Source organism: Triticum aestivum, chromosome 4B, assembly GCF_018294505.1.
Source record: "Triticum aestivum cultivar Chinese Spring chromosome 4B, IWGSC CS RefSeq v2.1, whole genome shotgun sequence".
NCBI classification, from domain to species: domain Eukaryota; kingdom Viridiplantae; phylum Streptophyta; class Magnoliopsida; order Poales; family Poaceae; genus Triticum; species Triticum aestivum.
In genome coordinates this window covers 62,937,743-62,957,219 of record NC_057804.1, presented here as the reverse complement: position 1 = coordinate 62,957,219, position 19,477 = coordinate 62,937,743, and the positions used below count along the sequence as shown (strand labels likewise).

Below are 19,477 nucleotides of genomic sequence, written 5' to 3'. Positions count from 1 at the left end.
GCCTGCTCCCACGCCTGTCGACACGAAGGCTAAGGTGTCCGCCGTCGAGGGTTCTCCGGCGTCTGACGCTCCCTTCTACCGCTCCATCGTCGGTGCGCTTCAGTATATCACACTGGCGTGTCCAGACATTCAGTACGCTGTCCAGCAGGTGTGCCTTCACATGCATGCTCCTCGTGACACCCATTGGGCTCTCGTGAAACGTATACTTCGGTACATACGTGGCACCACAACCATGGGTCTCACCCTGACGGCATCACCTGACACCAGCCTTATCGCCTACTCCGACGCCGACAGGGCTGGGTGTCCCGACAGTCGATGCTCCACTTTCGGCTACTGCGTCTACCTCGGGCCCTCTCTGATTTCGTGGTCGTCTAAACGACAACCCACGGTCTCACGATCGAGCGCCGAGGCTGAGTATCGGGCCGTGGCCAACGCCGTCGCGGAGTGCTCTTGGCTACGACAGCTACTTCAGAAGTTGCTATGTGAGGTTACCAAGGCGACGCTCGTCTACTGTGATAACGTCTCCGCGGTGTACCTTGCTGCCAACGCTGTCCATCATCGACGGACGAAGCATATTGAGCTCGACATCCACTTCGTCAGGGAGCACGTCGCATTTGGTCGTGTTCGTGTTCTACATGTGCCCACCGATCAGCAGTTCGCCGATGTCATGACGAAGGGACTACCCACCTCGACCTTCAAGGGCTTTCGGTCCAGTCTCTGTGTCACCGGCGACGCTTCGACTGCGGGGAGTGTTGAACATGTGTACATGTATGTAGGTCTGGGTTTTGTATGCAATACCTGTAGTGTCTGTCTCCCTCTGTATGTACGTGTATCTTAGGAGACAAGATACCGGTCGCACCCCTTGTATCTATATATATGTGCCTAGTGCATGATCAATCAATTATCGATGCATCAAATCATTCTCTACAATAACCACCACACATCTTTACAAAAGATTAACAAGCAGGCTCTAGGATTCTTTGGTGCAATTTTTCAGTTTTTCACACATGCGCACAGATGCATGTATTTCATTTCATCCATCGATCGATGCAGCACGGTTATTCACGATCGAGCTATTTTTAAAGTTACACCACCACTCCACCGGTGATCGGAGTGGGGCAGTGCGGGCTGCCGTCGCCATGGATGGTCTCTAAGTTGCACTCGTCCGGGCCGACGAGGTCCATGGTGTACTTCCTCGTAAACCTTGGGCAACCGGGGTATCTCCTGGAGTAGGCCGCCCTCGAACGCACCCTCCGGAGTTTCTACCCCATCCACGAGGATGCGCAGCGCCTCGCACCGGCAGTATGCTGGGACGCGCGACAACTGGTCGCAACACCGCCTCTTCAACATCCCGGCGGAGACGTACACGGGGCTTACGCTGCATATTTTAATGGACAAAAGGTTGCGGCAGGCTTGTAGCGGGTTGTATGGAATGTCCGACCCTGGAACGCACTGAGTCCCGATGGTGGCCGAGGTTGCGGCGAGTACGGCGAGCAGGACGGCGGCCGAGGGGATGAGCTGAGACATGAATGCCATTCTGGATCCTTTCAAATGGATGGGATGTCTGTAGTTTGAGGTAGGCTAGTTAGATGTGTATTGCTTGTATATGTATGTGCTGCGGAAAAGGAAGAGCGCCAGCTGGCGTTGTAACTATGGATGTGCCTTTTGCTCTTGTTGGGAGTCACGCGGAAAGGAAATTTTGATGTCGTGTACGATGAAAGGCCCGCTGATTAATCTTTACCATAACAGTATTTGGAGCTTTATGGCAATAGAATTTGGAGGGGATGCAAGTTGGGGTTTGAGTGAAAGAATGGCCAGATTTGCTGCCACTGCGTTCCTAACTTTCCTGACATGGCATGAATTATCTTATCATACGTGGCCAATAGCTTTATCCCTGGTTTATATGGCATCATTTTCTTCTACATTTATTTCTCATGTGATCTAAGCACTGATACTTTTTTTTGCGAGTGAAAAAAGGTATCAGTGTTAAACTTCTTTTTTTCTTGGTTTGTGTGTGGACTCTGGAGATCATATGCTCATTAAACCAACCAAGTTCTATTTATTTATTTTGCTTCAGCAATCATGTGAGCTGATGAGAATATGACCTGGATCACCTAACGTATATAGGGAATCTAATATATAGAGACCATCTTCATGGTACGAATCCAAAAATAGTCCATCATATATTAGAGAACTCACGAATGATGATGTCCTCATACTCATATGCCATGTTTGTTCGATGACATTTCCCTCACTAGTTAGTGCTAAAGTGTGTTCTTATTAGATATCTTGATGGCTTTGCATCCGCATCCGTCGAAATATAAATATATATGGGGAGCTCTGTCAACACTAAGGCCATGTTCGGAACTCATGATAGGAAAAACATATGAATAGAGAAGTGTAGGAATTGCAAGTCATGTCTTGTAGGTTCCTACATGATTCTAAAACGTAGGAATTGTACAACGTAGTTGTTTGGATGCGCCACATGAATTTTGCAGGAATTATTTCTTTAGGATAGAAAGAAGATGAGAGACAAAGACACATGCTGCATTGGACTTCTCAAGAAGTGAAAACATGAGGTTTGAGCAAATGTTCAGAATCCTCCAAAATGTGAAGGGAAGGAAGGATACCTATGGAATTCCAAAGCCAATCCTACAATCCGAAGGGCACATAGGAAAAAATTCCTATAGGATTCCGTTCCTACGAAATTCCTACACAATTCCTTTGTTGCAACGGGGCCCAATTTGTTCATGCTGCATTCAGTAGCAAAAAAGAATAATCACAAATTGAGGGGGGTAAACTCTATATCTAATAAATAATGCATGCACAAATCCTTTTATAGAAGTATTCAAGTACAAACCGTGTTATCAACATCCAATAAAAAGTGAGAGACTAAAAGGACATGTTATGAGCAGGAAGCCCCCGCGTTGCCTCCCGCTAGGGCGACTTGGGCGGCACCCAAAACCTAGCCGCCGCCAGCCCGCACTCCCTCCCCCCTCCCTCCGCCACCGTTGGGGGACGCCACCGGTCTAAGCCCGGGGCCGACGGTGGTGGTGGAGGACATCAACTCTCTCTCGCGTCTCTGGGGTTGTGCGGAGTCCCGATTCATATGGAGATGCGCCCGATCCGATCTGCGGAGCGGCAGCGTCGGAGTCAGCGCGGCAGCAAGCCCTGTTCGGGCAGCGGTGGCGCGCGCCATCTGCCTTTGGACCGACGGCGGCGGCTTGGAGGGCCTGGTGGTAGCGTCGGCGGCACTTCCAGTCAGATCTGTTCTGGCCGGTGTAGCCGGCGGTGGTGGTCATATCTTCCGCCAGAGGTGGTCGGCCCACGGCTAGGTTATCGGATCTCAAGAGTCGTCATCTAGTCCCGGCTACGAGTGGGGGGGGGGGACATAGTTGCCGGTGAAAACCGAGCTGTTGGTTGGCGATGGCGGCGTTTTGTGCCGTTATCTTGATGAAGGCATCGTCATGTAACTGTTGTCGACCCACTCGTGCTGCTTCGGAGGAATCCCTAGGATCTGATTTTCTAGATTGGATGATGGCGGTACTACGTTGCCGTTTCTCTCTTGGGAGCATCATTTGTGGATCAGCGCTAGAAGACAGAGGCAGGAGGTGGAGCGGCTTCCTCTTGCACGGAGCTTCGGTGGAGCTGTCAAGTCATGCCTGGGCGATAGGTGCTATGCTGAGTCATGCCTGGTTGGTAGGTGCTACGCATGACAGATCTTCCAGAGTCTTCGCGTCTGGACGGACGAGCGCAGGGCGGTGGCGCTGTGGTGGCGTCAACGGATATCCGGATTGGCAGGGATGATGCGGATCTCTCTCCTAAAGATGGATCAGTGGTCCGATGATGATGGCGGCTCCTAAAATGTGTGCATGTGGTGTGTGCTTTAGGTAGGCTGCACCAGACGTTGGTCCTGATACGTTATGTGGATGGACCAGTGACGACACCGGTTTTAGATATGTGGAGTGAGAGCACTCCACATTATCGAGTCTGTAGGTGTGAGTGGTGGCTTCGGGTGGATTGATGTATGTTCTTGTCAGCCCTTTATGGAATAATTAATAAAAATGGTTGCATGCTTCAATTGATGCAGAAGCTGGGGTTAACCTCCTTCTCTAAAAAAATGGTGATTTTAGTGCCAATGGCCAAGGATTTATTGTATTATCATGAGTATATAAAACTTCTCTTTAGTTCCATGAAAATGGAATAAAGTTGGTTCCAGGCTCCCCACCAAAGACAAAACAAGAAAAGGGATAAAAATAGACAGTGTTTTATAATTTCATTGTTTATATTTCTCTAGCTTTGTGTCTAAGAAAGCCGTAGTATTAATTAAGCGTGGTGTAGGGAAATTGAAGGGTAGGGAACTAGGGATTCATCCCGGATAGGATGATACAAACCATATGTACTCCTAAGGGCATCTCCAACAGCAACCCATAAAAAATCTCCCACACCCGTCCGCAAACAGGGGGAGCTAGTCCGTGGACATGGATGGGGGAGGTAGCCATCCAATGCTAGCTGCATACATTTCAAACTGCATTTTAACTAATCGGACGAAATTCATGCAAACCTGGCCGATATTCATCAAAGTTTAGATAGAAAATAACACAAACCATCCACACATAGCATGCAAATTAAGTCTATACAACAAGGTCCCAAATTTGACTAGACCCCGGATGTCCAAGTTTCTAAGGAACAAATCATGTCCTCCCACACATACCTCCCTTCAGCTTCATCCAGCAGTGTGTGCATGTAAATGGCCATCCCTCTGCCTTGTGGTACAACACAGCGATGCGTGCGGGCTACATATAATGTGTAGACCAACATTAAGTGAATGAATCAATCAACAAGTTTAGCAAGAGGAATTAAAACTTACCATCTCCTCTATGCCTGCGTGCAATGACCACCTTGCCTCGAGTTGACTAACCAAGTTGCAGAACTTGATGACCCTGACCTGGATAGCGTGCCAGCGATACAACAATGGTTTCATGTTGTGTGGTCGCATGATGTACACATGTAGGGCACAATGTGCTTTCCTGCGTGAAACTTTTCATGCACTTGCTCAAAGAAGGGCGGCCCTATGGTCCTGCCTATGAAATCCACGGATACAGCCAACCACGCATCACACAACAACTCATTCTCCATGGTCGAGTAGCTTACCATCCCCATGCCACATGTTTGTCTGACCACATAGTCACTGCAGGCTTGAAGTTAGTCGTATGTGTTGGGGAACGTAGTAATTTCAAAAATTTCATACGCACACGCAAGATCATGGTGATGCATAGCAACGAGAGGGGAGAGTGTAATCTACATACCCTTGTAGACCGAAAGCGGAAGCGTTATGACAACGCGGTTGATGTAGTCGTACGTCTTCACGGCCTGACCGATCAAGCACCGAAACTACGGCACCTCCGAGTTCTAGCACATGTTCAGCTCGATGACGTCCCTCGAACTCCGATCCAGCCGAGTGTCGAGGGAGAGTTCCGTCAGCACGATGGCGTGGTGACGATCTTGATGTTCTACTGTCGCAGGGCTTCGCCTAAGCACCGCTACAATATTATCGAGGAGGACTATGGTGGAGGGGGGCACCGCACACGGCTAATAGATCTCAAAGATCAATTGTTGTTGTGTCTTTGGGGTGCCCCCCTGCCCCCATATATATAGGAGCAAGGGGGGAGGTGGCCGGCCTATGGAGGAGGCGCACCAAGGGGGGAGTCCTACTCCCACCGGGAGTAGGACTCCTCCTTTCCTTGTTGGAGAAGGAAAAAGGAGGAGAGGGAGAAGGAAAAGTGGGCTGCCCCCCTTGTCCAATTCGGACCAGAGGGGGGGGCGCAGGCCTCCTTCCTTTTGGCCTCTCTCCTCTATTCCCGTATGGCCTAATAAGGCACATATACTCCCCGGCGAATTCCCGTAACTCTCCGGTACTCCGAAAAATACCCGAATCACTCGGAACCTTTCCGAACTCCGAATATAGTCGTCCAATATATCGATCTTTACGTCTCGACCATTTCGAGACTCCTCGTCATGTCCCCGATCTCATCCGGGACTCCGAACTCCTTCGGTACATCAAAACTCATAAACTCATAATATAACTGTCATCGAAACCTTAAGCGTGCGGACCCTACGGGTTCGAGAACAATGTAGACATGACCGAGACACGTCTCCGGTCAATAACCAATAGCGGAACCTGGATGCTCATATTGGCTCCCACATATTCTACAAAGATCTTTATCGGTCAAACTGCATAACAACATACGTTGTTCCCTTTGTCATCGGTATGTTACTTGCCCGAGATTCGATCGTCGGTATCCAATACCTAGTTCAATCTCGTTACCGGCAAGTCTCTTTACTCGTTACGTAATGCATCATTCCGTAACTAACTCATTAGCTACATTGCTTGCAAGGCTTATAGTGATGTGCATTACCGAGAGGGCCCAGAGATACCTCTCCGACAATCGGAGTGAGAAAACCTAATCTCGAAATACGCCAACCCAACATGTACCTTTGGAGACACCTGTAGTACTCCTTTATAATCACCCAGTTACGTTGTGACGTTTGGTAGCACCCAAAGTGTTCCTCCGGTAAACGGGAGTTGCATAATCTCATAGTTACAGGAACATGTATAAGTCATGAAGAAAGCAATAGCAACATACTAAACGATCAAGTGCTAGGCTAACGGAATGGGTCAAGTCAATCACATCATTCTCCTAATGATGTGATCCCGTTAATCAAATGACAACTCATGTCTATGGCTAGGAAACATAACCATCTTTGATAAACGAACTAGTCAAGTAGAGGCATACTAGTGACACTATGTTTGTCTATGTATTCACACATGTATTATGTTTCCGGTTAATACAATTCTAGCATGAATAATAAACATTTATCATGATATAAGGAAATAAATAATAACTTTATTATTGCCTCTAGGGCATATTTCCTTCAGTCTCCCACTTGCACTAGAGTCAATAATCTAGTTCACATCATCATGTGATTCAACACCAATATTCACATTTGTATGTGATCAACACCCATAGTTCACATCGTCATGTGCCCAACACCCAAAAGGTTTACTAGAGTCAATAATCTAGTTCACATCGCTATGTGATTAACACCCAAAGAGTACTAAGGTATGATCATGTTTTTCTCGTGAGAGAAGCTTAGTCAACGGGTCTGTCACATTCAGAGCCGTATGTATTTTGCAAATATTCTATGTCTACAATGCTCTGCACGGAGCTACTCTAGCTAATTGCTCCCACTTTCAATATGTATCCAGATTGAGACTTAGAGTCATCTGGATCGGTGTAAAAAGCTTGCATCGATGTAACTCTTTACGACGGGCTCTTTTATTACCTCCATAATCGAGAAATATTTCCTTAGTCCTCACTAAGGATGTTCTTGACCAATGTCCAGTGATCTACTCCTAGATCACTATAGTACTCCCTTGCCAAATTCAGAGCAAGGTATACAATAGGTCTGGTACATAGCATAGCATACTTTATAGAACCTATGACTGAGGTATAGGGAATGACTTTCATTCTCTTTTCTATTTTCTGCCGTGGTCGGGATTTGAGTCTTTACTCAATTTCACACCTTTGCAACACAGGCAAGAACTCTTTCTTTGACTGTTCCATTTTGAACTATTTCAAAATCTTGACAACGTATGTACTTATTGAAAAACTTATCAAGCGTCTTGATCTATCTCAATAGATCTTGATGCTCAATATGTAAGAAGCTTCACCGAGGTCCTTCTTTGAAAAACTCCTTTCAAAAACTCCTTTATGCTTTGCAAAATAATTCTACATTATTTCCGATCAACAATATGTCATTCACATATACTTATCAGAAATGCGGTAGTGCTCCCACTCACTTTATTGTAAATACAAGCTTCACCGCAAGCCTGTATAAAACTATATGCTTTGATCAACTTATCAAAGCGTGTATTCCAACTTTGAGATGCTTGCACCAGTCCATAGATGGATCGCTGGAGCTTGCACATTTTGTTAGCTCCTTTAGGATTGACAAAACCTTCTGGTTGCATCATATACAACTCTTCTTTAATAAATCCATTTAAAGAATGTAGTTTTGACATCCATTTGCCAGATTTCATAAAATGTGGCAATTGCTAACATGATTCGGACAGACTTAAGCATCTCTACAGTTGAGAAAATCTCATTGTAGTCAACACCTTGAACTTGTCAAAAACCTTTTTGTGACAAGTCGAGCTTTGTAGATAGTAACACTACTATCAATGTCCGTCTTCCTATTGAAGATCCATTTATTTAACATGGCTTGCTGATCATCGAGCAAGTCAATCAAAGTCCATACTTTGTTCTCATACATGGATCCTATCTCAGATTTCATGGCCTCAAGCCATTTCACGGAATCTGGGCTCATCATCGCTTCCTCATAGTTCGTAGGTTCATCATGGTCTAGTAACATGACTTCCAGAACAGGATTACCGTACCACTCTGGTGCGGACTGTACTTTGGAAGACCTACGAGGTTTTGTAGTAACTTGATCTGAAGTTTCATAATCATCATCATTAGCTTCCTCACTAATTGGTGTAGGAATCACTGGAACTGATTTCTGTGATGAACTACTTTCCAATTCGGGAGAAGGTACAAATTACCTTATCAAGCTCTTACTTTCCTCCCACTCACTTCTTTCGAGAGAAACTCCTTCTCTAGAAAGGATCCATCTTAGCAATGAATATCTTGCTTTCGGATCAGTGATAGAAGGTGTACCCAACAGTTTTCTTTGGGTATTCTATGAAGATGCACTTCTCCGATTTAGGTTCGAGCTTATCAGGTTGAAACTTTTTCACATAAGCATCGCAGCCCCAAACTTTAACAAACGACAACTTTGGTTTCTTGCCAAACCACAGTTCATAAGCCGTCATCTCAACGGATTTCGATGGCGCCCTATTTAAAGTGAATGCAACTGTCTCTAATGCATAACCCCAAAACGATAGTGGTAAAACGATAAGAGACATCATAGGTCACACAATATCCAATAAAGTGCGGTTACGACATTCGGACACACCGTTACGCTGTGGTGTTCCAGGTGGCATGAGTTTGTGAAACTAGTCCACATTATTTTAACTGAAGGCCAAACTCGTAACTCAAATATTCATCTCCACGATCAGATCACAGAAACTTTATTTTCTTGTTACGATGATTTTCCACTTCACTCTGAAATTCTTTGAACTTTTCAACTATTTCAGGCTTATGTTTCATCAAGTAGATATACGCATATCTGCTCAAATCATCTGTGAAGGTCAGAAAATAATGATACTTGCCACGATTATCAACACTCATTGGATCGCATACATCGGTATGTATTATTTCCAACAAGTCAGTAGCTCGTTCCATTATTTCGGAGAATGGAGTTTTAGTCATCTTGCCCAAAAGGCACGGTTCGCAAGCATAAAATGATTCATAACCAAGTGATTCCGAAGATCCATCTTTATGGAGTTTCTTCATGCGCTTTACACCGATATGACCCAAACGGCAGTGCCACAAATATGTTGCACAATCATTATTAACTTTGCATCTTTTGGCATCAATATTATGAATGTGTGTATTACTACGATCGAGATCCAACAAACTATTTTCATTGGGTGTATGACCATCGAAGGTTTTATTCATGTAAACAGAACAACAATTATTCTTTGACTTTAAATGAATAACTGTATCGCAATAAACATGATCAAATCATATTCATGCTCAACGCAAACGCCAAATAACATTTATTTGTGTTTAACACTAATCCCGAAAGTATAGGGAGTGTGCGATGATGATCATATCAATCTTGTAACCACTTCCAATACACATTGTCACTTCACCCTCAACTAGTCTCTGTTTATTCTGTAACTCCTGTTTCGAGTCACTAATTTTTAGCAACTGAACAAGTATCAAATACTCAGGGGCTACTATAAGCACTAGTAAGGCACACATCAATAACCTGTATATCAAATATACCCTTGTTCACTTTGCCATCCTTCTTATCCACCAAAAATTCAGGGCATTTCCGCTTCCAGTGACCATTTCCTTTGCAGTGTAAGCACTCAGTTTCAGGCTTTGGTCTAGCTTTGGTCTTCTTCACGGGAGTGACAACTTGTTTGCCATTCAGCTTGAAGTTTCCTTTCTTTCCCTTTGCCCTATTCTTGAAACTAGTGGTCTTGTCAATCATCAACACTTGATGGTCTTTTCTTGATTTCTACCTTCGTCGATTTCAGCATCACGAAGAGCTTGGGAATCGTTTTCGTCATTCCTTGCTTTATAGTTCATCACGAAGTTCCAGTAACTTGGTGATGGTGACTAGAGAACTCTGCCAATCACTATCTTATCTGGAAGATTAACTCCCACTTGATTCAAGTGATTGTAGTACTCAGACAATCTAAGTACTTGCTCACTAGTTGAGCAATTCTTCTCCATCTTTTAGCTATAGAACTTGTTGGAGACTTCATATCTCTCAACTCGCGTATTTGCTTGAAATATTAACTTCAATTCCTGGAACATCTCATATGGTCCATGACTTTCAAAACGTCATTGAAGTCCCGATTCTAAGCTGTTTAAGCATGGTGCACTAAACTATCGAGTAGTCATCTTTTTGAGCTAGCCAAACGTTCATAACGTCTGCATCTGCTCCTGCAATAGGTTTGTCACCTAGCGGTGCATCAAGGACATAATTCTTCTGTGAAGCAATGAGGATAAACCTCAGATCACGGATCTAATCCGCATCATTGCTACTAACATCTTTCAACATAATTTTTCTCTAGGAACATATCAAAATAAACATATGAAAGCAACAACGCGAGCTATAGATCTACAACATAATTTGCAAAATACTACCAGGACTAAGTTCATGATAAATTTAAGTTCAATTAATCATATTACTTAAGAACTCCCACTTAGATAGACATCCCTCTAATCTTCTAAGTGATTACGTGATCCATATCAACTACACCATGTCCGATCGTCACGTGAGATGGAGTAGTTTCAACAGTGAACATCAATATGTTGATCATATCTACTATATGATTCACGCTCGACCTTTCGGTCTCCGTGTTCCGAGGCCATATCTGTTATATGCTAGGCTCGTCAAGTTTAACCTGAGTATTCCGCGTGTGCAACTGTTTTGCACCCGTTGTATTTGAACGTAGAGCCTATCACACCCTATCATCATGTGGTGTCTCAGCACGAAGAACTTCCACAACGGTGCATACTCAGGGAGAACACTTCTTGATAATTTAGTGAAAGATCATCTTAAAATGCTACCGTCAAACTAAGCAAAATAAGATGTATAAAAGATAAACATCACATGCAATCAATATAAGTGATATGATATGGCCATCATCATCTTGTGCTTGTGATCTCCATCTCCAAAGTACTGTCATGATCTCTATCGTTACCGGCACGACACCATGATCTTCATCATCTTGATCTATATCAATGTGTCGTCACATGGTCGTCTCGCCAACTATTGCTCTTGCAACTATTGCTATCGTATAGCGATAAAGTAAAGCAATTATTTGGCACTTGCATCTTATGCAACAAAGAGACAACCAGAGGGCTTCTGCCAGTTGCCGATAACTTCAACAAAACATGATCATCTCATACAACAACTTATATCTCATCACGTCTTGACCATATCACATCACAACATGCCCTGCAAAAACAAGTTAGACGTTCTCTACTTTGTTGTTGCAAATTTTACGTGGCTGCTACGGGCTGAGCAAGAACCGTTCTTACCTACGCATCAAAACCACAATGATAGTTCGTCAAGTTAGTGATGTTTTAACCTTCTCAAGGACCGGGCGTAGCCACACTCGGTTCAACTAAAGTTGGAGAAACAGACACCCTCTAGTCACCTGTGTGCGAAGCACGGCGGTAAAACCAGTCTCGCGTAAGTGTACGCGTAATGTCAGTCCGGGCCGCTTCATCCAACAATACCGCTGAACCAAAGTATGACATGCTGGTAAGTAGTATGACTTGTATCACCCACAACTCACTTGTGTTCTACTCGTGCAAATAACATCAACGCATAAAACCTAGGCTCGGATGCCACTGTTGGGGAACGTAGTAATTTCAAAAATTTCATACGCACACGCAAGATCATGGTGATGCATAGCAACGAGAGGGGAGAGTGTAATCTACATACCCTTGTAGACCGAAAGCGGAAGCATTATGACAACGCAGTTGATGTAGTCGTACGTCTTCACGGCCTGACCGATCAAGCACCGAAACTACGACACCTCCGAGTTCTAGCACACGTTCAGCTCGATGACGTCCCTCGAACTCCGATCCAGCTGAGTGTCGAGGGAGAGTTCCGTCAGCACAACGGCGTGGTGACGATCTTGATGTTCTACTATCGCAGGGCTTCGCCTAAGCACCACTACAATATTATCGAGGAGGACTATGGTGGAGGGGGCACCGCACACGGCTAATAGATCTCAAAGATCAATTGTTGTTATGTCTTTGGGGTGCCCCCCTGCCCCCATATATATACGAGCAAGGGGGGAGGTGGCCGGCCTATGGAGGAGGCGCACCAAGGGGGGAGTCCTACTCCCACTGAAAGTAGGACTCCTCATTTCCTTGTTGGAGAAGGAAAGAGGAGGAGTAGGACTCCTCCTTTCCTTGTTGGAGAAGGAAAGAGGAGGAGAGGGAGAAGTAAAAGTGGGCTGCCCCCCTTCTCCAATTCGGACCAGAGGGGGGGCGCAGGCCTCCTTCCTTTTGGCCTCTCTCCTCTATTCCCGTATGGCCCAATAAGGCCCATATACTCCCCGGCGAATTCCCGTAACTCTCCGGTACTCAGAAAAATACCCAAATCACTCGGAACCTTTCCGAACTCCGAATATAGTCGTCCAATATATCGATCTTTAGTCTCGACCATTTCGAGACTCCTCGTCATGTCCCCGATCTCATCCAGGACTCCGTACTCCTTCGGTACATCAAAACTCATAAACTCATAATATAACTATCATCGAAACCTTAAGCGTGCGGACCCTACGGGTTCGAGAACAATGTAGACATGACCGAGACACGTCTCCGGTCAATAACCAATAGCGGAACCTGGATGCTCATATTGGCTCCCACATATTCTACGAAGATCTTTATCGGTCAAACCGCATAACAACATACGTTGTTCCCTTTGTCATCGGTATGTTACTTGTCCGAGATTCGATCGTCGGTATCCAATACCTAGTTCAATCTCGTTACCGGCAAGTCTCTTTACTCGTTACGTAATGCATCATTCCGTAACTAACTCATTAGCTACATTGCTTGCAAGGCTTATAGTGATGTGCATTACCGAGAGGGCCCAGAGATACCTCTCCGACAATCGGAGTGACAAAACCTAATCTCGAAATACGCCAACACAACATGTACCTTTGGAGACACCTGTAGTACTCCTTTATAATCACCCAGTTATGTTGTGACGTTTGGTAGCACCCAAAGTGTTCCTCCAGTAAACGGGAGTTGCATAATCTCATAGTTACAGGAACATGTATAAGTCATGAAGAAAGCAATAGCAACATACTAAACGATCAAGTGCTAGGCTAACGGAATGGGTCAAGTCAATCACATCATTCTCCTAATGATGTGATCCCGTTAATCAAATGACAACTCATGTCTATGGCTAGGAAACATAACCATCTTTGATAAACGAACTAGTCAAGTAGAGGCATACTAGTGACACTATGTTTGTCTATGTATTCACACATGTATTATGTTTCCGGTTAATACAATTCTAGCATGAATAATAAACATTTATCATGATATAAGGAAATAAATAATAACTTTATTATTGCCTCTAGGGCATATTTCCTTCAGTATGTTTTCTCCCACCCTGGAACGTATTGCTCCTTGATGCTGGCCGAGGCCGTGGCGAGTACGGCGAGCAGGATGGCGGTCGGGAGGATGAGCTAGTACTTGAACGTCATCCTCAACTATTACCTGTTCATCCCGGCGGCTCTCGCGGTTTGGCGAGGTGGGGTGGCAGCCTTCCCCCGAACTCCAGTGGTAGCACACACAGGCAATGGTCGGTGTGCCAAGGCTCCCACGGTGACAGTACTTCTATGGGTGATTGCCGGATCTGGGAGGCCAAAGGCCAGTCTTGGGGTTTGAAGGTGGTACCTCTGGGGGAAACCCTTGATTAGTTGATCAGATGATGGCGGTGCTCTGGTGTCAGATGGATGTTCGTGGGACAAGACCTGTGTGAAAACCTTGTCTACGACCGGTGGCTAGAGCTGGTGACAGTGGCACCCTTGGCGGTTTCCTTCTTGGAGGCATCATCTATGTGAAGTTCCCGACTCCTCCTGCTACCTCTGGGGGAAACCCTTGATTAGTTGATCAGATGATGGCGGTGCTCTGGTGTCATTCCTTCCTTGGGGGCATCATTTTTGGAGGTGTGCATTGGCTCAAGGGACTAGTGGACAATTCCTGCGGTGGAGCGACATTCATGTGACGCATCAATGACGTGGAGTCTTAGCAACGTGGCGTGGCAGGGTCTTGGTGACGGATGTGTGATTATGGGTGCACGTAGGGAGGAGGCGTCGTCTGGCGCCATGGTGGCATAGATGGCAGGCCTGGCAAGGTCGATGCATCAATACCTGCTTTGAAGATGGAGTGGTGGAAGACGACAGTGGTGGCCTGTGAGAGTGCGCCGGACTGGTGTGTGCCACAGAACCAACAATGCGGCTTAGTTGAAGCCTCCGGCTTTAGATGTTAGGCTTTGGTGTTTGGTCTATTTGGTATTCGGCTCGGACAATTGGAACCTCTTCATCAAGTGGATCAGAGTAGCAACATTTGTTGCCAAGATGGTGGCTTCAAACTTACCGATGTATTACTTTGTAAGGTCTTTGTGAATAAATAATCAAATGACTGCATGCATCGCTTAGATGCAGAGGCCGGGGGTCATCCTCCTTTTCAAAGAAAATGTATAGATACTGAGAGAAAGGAAGAGCGATAATCTTGCATCATGAGTACTGATGTGTTTTCTCTCTTTCTTTGGAGTGGCATGGAATGGAGCTAATTAATATTTTTGTAACATTATTTGGAACTTTATAGCAACACAATTTGGAGGGGAATGCAAAAATTGGGGTTTGAGTGCAAGAATGGTTTGATTTCTTGCCACTAGCTTCCTAACATTTTCTCACCACGAGTTATCTTATAATACGTGGTCAATAGAAGTATCCCTCACTAGTAGAAAAACAGCCTTACGTTTGCATCATTAGTCCCGGTTTGATTATGGCACGAGACTAATGTGACCATTAGTCCCGGTTCCAATGGCTAGGGGCACGGGAATCATTAGTACTAGTTTGTTTTGTACCTCTAGTCCTGGTTCGTGACACAAACCGGGACTACATGGGTTGTGGCAGACTGGCGTCAGGCTTGGGCCCCACATGCACCTTTAGTCCCGGTTTGTGACACAAACTGGGACTAGAGGTATAGCTTTAGTCCAGGTTTGTATCAGAAACTGGGACTAAAGATGCCCCTATATAAACCCTTTGTCCATCCCGAGTCCATTCTCTCTATTTTCCCCTTTCCTCTCCTCTGTTCTTCCTCTTGCTCGAGCTCATCCTCCATTTTTTTTGTCAAGATTTGTCAAGATTTGAAGGCACCCCATCCATCCAAGTGTTCACAAAGGTTAGCAACTTTGTCCTTTCATCTCTCATTGCTAGATTAGCTCATGCAATGCTCTATAAGTATAGTGATTTGTGGGTTTTAGTTTGGGATAGTAATTATATGTGGGAGTTATATTTGATTTATATGCAATTTTAGCTCAAATTAACTTCTTAGTTTGCATATGTAGGTGTGGTTTACTTAGTGCCTTCCCGGCCCCATCCTAACCACCGTCGATTACCCACCCCGTCAGTTTCGAGTTGGTGTTCCCACCATCCTTCTTCAATATCATGACGCACGTCCTAGTTCACCTAGTTGACGAGATTGCCATTCTGGGTCCTGTATTTCTACACAATATGTTCCCCTTTGAGAGGTTCATGGGAGTCTTAAAGAAATATGTTCATAACCATGCTAGGCCAGAAGGAAGCATCTCCAAGGGCCATGAAACAAAGGAGGTCATTGAGTTTTGTGTTGACTTTATTCCTGACCTTAAGCCGATTGGTGTTCCCGAATCGCGGTATGAGGGCGGACTTGGTGGAAAAGGCATGCTAGGAAAGGACCAAGTAATATGTATGGACGGGCATTCTTAGGCATAAGTAGACTACACAGTTCTTCAAAATTCCATCTTGGTGGCTCAGTATATCGACGAACACAACAATATTCTACGCTCCAAACACCCGGAGCAGTCTGACGACTGGATTACACATGAACAAACATGGACTTTCGACGGTTGGTTGCAGACATGTCTCATGCATGACGACACTGTTGCAGATGAGTTGTACTTGGTGGCCAAGTTACCATCTTCGACTATATTGACTTTCAAAGGGCACGAGATAAATGGGAAAAAAATTACATGATCATCCAAGATAAAAAGAGCACCAACCAAAACAGTGGTGTCCGCTTTGATGCAACAAACACCAATAGGCCAAAGGACACATATTATGGTTACATAGAGGAGATATGGGAACTTGACTATGGAAGTGAATTGAAGGCCCATTTGTTTCGGTGCAAATGGGTCAATCTAACAGGAGGCGGTGTAAAGGAAGACCCGTGGTATGGAATGACAACAGTGGATCTCAACAACCTTGGGTACACAAACGAACCATTCGTCCTAGCCAATGATGTGGTGCGGGTTTTCTATGTGAAGGACATGTCTACCAAGCCAAGAAAAAGAAAAGATAAGGAAGCGAATACATCATACGATGAGCCAAAGCGCCACATAGTTCTTTCAGGGAAAAGAAAATCGTGGGAGTGGAAGACAAGACAGACATGTCAGAAGATTATGAAAAGTTTCATGAAATTGCTCCCTTCACAGCGAAGATTGACCCAAGCATCATGTTAAATGATGAAGATTGTCCATGGTTATGACGCAAAGGGACACACACGAAGAAAACATTTTATACCCCAAGATACCACTTTGGGATGTGATCGGCTTCACCGTCATCACTTTCTTCTCTAGTGAGTTTTCAGACTTATCTCGAAAGTCCCACTTCGGACAAACTGGAGGGAATCTTTGTAATAGCTAGGGTATATATGTGTTTTGGCATTTGAAATGTAGCGACCAGACCTCAAACAGTCTGATCTCTGTGCATCAGTGTCATCCCTGGATCAGTAATGCTGACACACATAGTACTTGAGGATTTATAACAGAGTAGCAATCACACACTTATTACATCGAATGTCTCAAAAGAGAACTTATTACAATAATATGGCTTAAGGCCATCTAAAAACGATAACATCGGAAGGCTTGGAAGATAAAGCGAGTCCATCAACTCCAACGGCATCACTGAGTGAAAGACAACGACCTATGGCACCTTACACGCCATCTGAAAAGTCTGCAACATGAACGTTGCAGCCCGAAACGGGTCAGCACATGGAATATGCTGGCTATGTAACACATAGAGTAATGAACAGAATAATTGCTATAACTACATGCATATTTGGCTGGTGGAAAGCTCTATGGTTACAGTTTTGCATAAAGCCAATTTTCCCCTACAACAAAGGAATAAATTTATTTAACTATCATGGTGGTTGTTAAACATTGAGAAGGTTCCTCCAACTCAAACCCAATTAAGCAACATCATTAAACCGAATCAAAATTAATTTAGAGTGATGAGATTAACATGATAATCCAAGAACCAGATACTCAAGACATCCATAACCGGGGACACGACTAACCATGATTAGTTTGTACACTCTCCAGAGGTTTGCACACTTTTCCCCAGAAGACTCGAATACATCCATGGTCGGAGAAACGAGACATAGTCTTTCTGAAACAATAACTCTTTACTCTGGGTGGACAGTTACACCTACTTTCCCCTACATCTGCTAGCCCACCACTGAAAGAGGTCTTGCAACGTACTCAACTATGCTAGAGCCCATAATAGCTTGTGGCTGCACACGGAAGTTTCTAGCATGAATAATCTTATGATCCCTTTGAGCCTGGGTGGCGGACCGTAGGATGATCACACAGGTACTCCGGGACATCCCAGGACAACACTGGATTCTCCAGGTGCCCACAAGCAATCCACCTAGATGTGTATTTAAGTAGCCACCTTAAGTTAACCATTAATTAACAATACTAACATCTGTCATGAATCACTCGAACCAAACCACTTCTACAAGCATAGCATAGCAATATAAGCATAACGTAGAAGTAACTCCCAAAAGTTTGATAGTAAACAAGGTAATATGTTCTACCTCATCATCTACTTTCCAGAACCCACATGTTAAACAAATCGTAACCATGCAATTGTGTGAGGATTGATCTGATACAATAAAACTGGGTAGTAAAGAGGTATGATCAAAGTGTTACTTGCCTTGCTGATGATCCGTGAAACCTAGAGACTCGTAGTAGCACGCTTCGCACTCCGGGTACTCTATCGCAAACAAATAAGAATACAATAAGCACTCAATCTAAGGCAAGGGTAAAACTCAAATAAGAGATCTAACTAGAAAGTTCAACTTAAGAACTCCGGTTTGCAAAAAGAATCAAATCAAACGAAGCAACGAAACTCAAACTACGAAAGAAACAAGATCCCATTGCTAATATGGACTTAAGTCAAAATTTTACAGTACCAAAATCTTGTTCAAGTTGATTGAACAGAAAGAGGGCTTCGAAATGAAGATCTAGGCGCTTGAATCGGCTGATTCCGACAAACGAGTGAAAAGATAAACTAAAATGAAAAACAGGCAAAGATTGCGATCGAAAATAATCACGGAAAACCCTAGAAAAAGAAAAACTGACGAACAGGCTAACGAACGAACATTCGCTGTCTGCGGCTAACGGGTGAACTTTGTTTGTTAAAACGAACGTACGAACGGGTGTTCGCTAAATAACTAAACCGGAAAAAAAATAAAACCGATCTAAAAAAATAACCGAGGGTTTCTAAAAAACCCATACGGTTTTCTAAAAAAACCGGAGGCTACCTCGGGGCGTGTGATGGCGGCGGCGGCGGCAAGCAACTCCGGCGAGGCGGCGTTCGGCGGCGGCGGGCGGGTCGGCGGCGAGGCGGGATGTCGCGGCGGCGGCGGTGCGGGTTAGGGTTAGGGTTTCAGCGGCGAGGGGCGACAGGGTCTGGTGGTGGGCTGCAGGGTCGGGGGCGCGGGTTATAAAGCCCGGGGCGGTGGGAGTCCGGGTCGCCCACGGCCCGTTCGGTTTGTTTTTTTGTTTTTTTTAAATAATTCCGACGCACAGAAAAATGAAGAAAAGAAATACTAAATGGACTCCAAAAATCATGAAATAAATTTTCCCCATCCTCTAAAAATATAGTAGACAAAGTGAACATTTATTTGGGCCTCTAATGCAATTTTGAAAAACACACTTTTTTCCTAATTCAAATAAAATAGCGATAAAA

General features: G+C 44.7%; 1 pseudogene; it reads right to left on the bottom strand.

Annotated features, from left to right (window-relative positions):
- Positions 1–976: 976 nt before the first annotated feature.
- LOC123094428 (trypsin inhibitor CMe-like) lies at positions 977–1,554 on the bottom strand (annotated as a pseudogene).
- Between the last annotated feature and the right edge of the window lie 17,923 nt (positions 1,555–19,477).